This window comes from Gekko japonicus, unplaced genomic scaffold (genome assembly GCF_001447785.1).
Source record: "Gekko japonicus isolate JY-2015 unplaced genomic scaffold, Gekko_japonicus_V1.1 scaffold2933, whole genome shotgun sequence".
Classification (NCBI taxonomy): Eukaryota; Metazoa; Chordata; class Lepidosauria; order Squamata; family Gekkonidae; genus Gekko; species Gekko japonicus.
The window spans coordinates 54833-57857 of NW_015170979.1; the positions used below are offsets into that span (position 1 = coordinate 54833).

Genomic DNA, 3025 nt, shown 5'->3' on the forward strand with positions numbered 1-3025 from the left:
TCACAGCTACACCACCACCCCCTCCAGTAACCCCTGCTCTATGCCCAGAGGAAGGCAAAAAACCTCCAGGATCCCAGGGCCAACCTGGCCTGGAGGACAATTCCTTCCTGACCCCAAAGTGGCGATCAGCATTACCTTGGGTATATAAGAAAGGGCCGAGCACTGGCTCATCCCTACCTGCTGTCCGTCTCTTAAAGGGAGCCACATCCTCCATTCAAATGACTGATACCAGCCACATTTGCTTCCCTCTCTCTGTGTCCGTGCAGCGAAATTGCAGCACTAGCAATGGACGCCTGCAAAGTGGGACAAGGGAATGAGCAGAACGGAGCAGGAAATAGTTGAAGTAGAGCTAATTTTCTGCCCCTCAAGCAATTCTCCCCCTAGGGCTGCAAACCTCCAGGTGGTGGCTAGAGACCTCCTGGAGTTACAGCTGGCCTCCAGACATGGGTTCCCCTGGAGAAAATGGCTACTTTGGAAGGTGGACTCTAGGGCATTATACCCTGCTGGGTCCCTCCCCTCCCCAAAACTCCACCGTCTACAGCCTCCACACCCAAAAACTCAAAGTATTTCCCAACCTAAACCTGGCAACCCTATCTCCCCCATTCTAATCAAGCTCATTACACGTCTTATTGTACATCTGCATCTTAACGGCCTTCTGTGCAACACCCCTCCCATCTTCTGACTGGGATATAAGGGTTAGGGATCTCCATTCCTACTTGTATCTGATGAAGGGAAGAAGAAGAAGAAGAGATTGGATTTATACCCCGCCCTTCACTACCCAAAGGTGTCTCAGAGCGGCTTACAAACTCCTTTCCCTTCCCCTCCCCACAACAGACACCTTGTGAGGTAGGTGGGGCTGAGAGAGCGACAGAAACTGCCCTTTTTCAAGAACAACTCTTATTAGAGCTATAGCTTGCCCAAGGCCATCCAGCCAGGTGCAAGCGGAGGAGTGGGGAATCAAACCCGGCTCTCCCAGATTAGAGTCCGTGCACTTAACCACTACACCAAACTGGCTCTGTTTTGACTCCCGGAAACGTATACCCCAAAAGTCTTTTTCGTCTCTTAAGGTGCTACTGGACTCGAATCTAGCTCTTCTACCGCAGACCAAAACATCTACCCACTAGAACTGGGCTGTAGAGGGGAAATGTAACCCCCCCCCCCATTTTGTGTTGATGGTGCAGGAGAGTTTTACAGATCCCACCAACTGCCAAAAAAACCAATAAGTGGGGTCCTAGATCAAATCAAGCCTGAACTCTCCCTAGAAGGCGGCTAAAGTGACTAAACTGAGGCTGTCGCACTTTGGTCACATCATGAGAAGACAACAGTCACTGGAAAAAACAACAATGCTGGGAAAAGGTGAAGGCAGTAAGAAAAGACAAAGACCCAGTAGGAGATGGGTTGACTCAGTCAAGGAAGCCACAAGGGCCCTCAGTCTGCATACCCTAAGCAAGGCTGTTAACAGGACATTTTGGAGGTTGTTAATTCATAGGGTCACCATAAGTTGGGAGTGACTTGACAGCACTTAACATAAATATATAGAGGATTTTTTGTGGGTATTTTGTGTGTGTGTGTGTGTGTGTGTGTGCTTGCATGCCTGGAAGTCATAGTGACTGCCGGTGACCCTTACAAGGGTCTTGGACATTTTTCAGAGAGGTGGCTTGAAAGCCTGCCCGTCCGTCCCAAGCCCTGGTATTCTTTGGAGGTGTCCCTTCCAATTACTCGCCAGGGTTGGACCTACTTAGCTTCCGAGATCTGACGAGGTCCAGGTCACGGCAACGCACAGAGGAATTTTTATTAAAATGCACTACCCTTGGCTTTTCCATTCCTGACGTGATAGTCCATTCTCCCTCCTCAAGCATTCGAAGGCTTCCTTCTCCTGTGTGTTTGGACCACCACCCAATACCACCGCTCCGGTACATTTTTATCCCACTCTCCCTCCAAGACCACAGTGACTTAGGTTAGGCTGGCCCAAAGTCACCTAGCAAGCTTCCCGGCAGAGTGAGGATTTGAAAACAGATCCCACATATTCTTGTCTGGTGCTCTAGCCACTACAGCGCCCTGGCTCACCAGCACAGCAGGCAAACGGCAGCTTAACCACATACTTTTCTGGACTCTGTCCCTCTCACATCACTAGAGCGCTTTTAAAAAAACAGGTTAATTGCTATATTGTTATAATCAGGGTTCTTTTGGTAGAAAAAGCCCAGCAGGGACTCATTAGCATAATAGGCCACACCCAACAGCAAGAACTCATTAGCCTATTAGGCCACACCCTGACAGCACCGCTCATTAGCCCATTAGGCCACACCCCCATGTTACCAGAAGTGTGGTCATCCAGCCACACCCACCTTTCCCTTCTTATTCTGTTTACCTTGTTTGTTGTCAAAACCCAGGGCTTTTTTAACTCCTTTGCATGTTAGGCCACACACCCCTAATGTAGCCAATCCTAATGAGTTTCTGCTATTGGGTGTGGCCTATTATGCTAATGAGTTCCTGCTGGGCGTGGCCAACTCGGGAGCCAGCCGGAACTCTGTTCCTGTGCGTTCCTGCCCCAAAATAGCCCTGGTTATAATGCTATACCAATTACCAATTTGAGGGATGAGGCAAGGAAAACAGCATCAAGGTGGCTGGGATCATCAGACACTGGCCCCTTCCAACCCACATGGCATGCCTACACGCTTTCACTGTGATCTTAATGAAAATATCGTATCTAAATATTGGGATGGGGCTGTGGCTCAGTGGTAGAGCCTCTGCTTGACATGCAGAAGGTCCCCGGTTCAATCCCCGGTATCTCCAGTTAAAAGACCTGGCAGTAGGTGATGGGAAAGACTTCTGTCGGAGACCCTGGAGAGCCGCTGCCAGTCTGAGTAGACAATGTTGACCCTGATGGAATGATCATCTGATTTAGTATAAGGCAGCTTCGTGTGTAGACAGGTTTGGGAAAGATCGGAGCCAAGCTGGGGCAAACCTGGAAAGTGGAAATTAGGGGTGAGGCAGGGTTACTGCCAGTGTTCCCTCTAAGCTGAGT

The 3025-nt window shown here is 49.6% G+C and overlaps 1 non-coding gene across 1 annotated transcript; it reads left to right on the forward strand.

Moving 5' to 3' along the window:
• The first annotated feature begins 2721 nt into the window (after positions 1–2721).
• Positions 2722–2793, forward strand: TRNAV-GAC. Its single transcript has one exon. It is a non-coding gene; the product is annotated as a tRNA-Val (tRNA).
• The last annotated feature ends 232 nt before the right edge of the window (positions 2794–3025 follow it).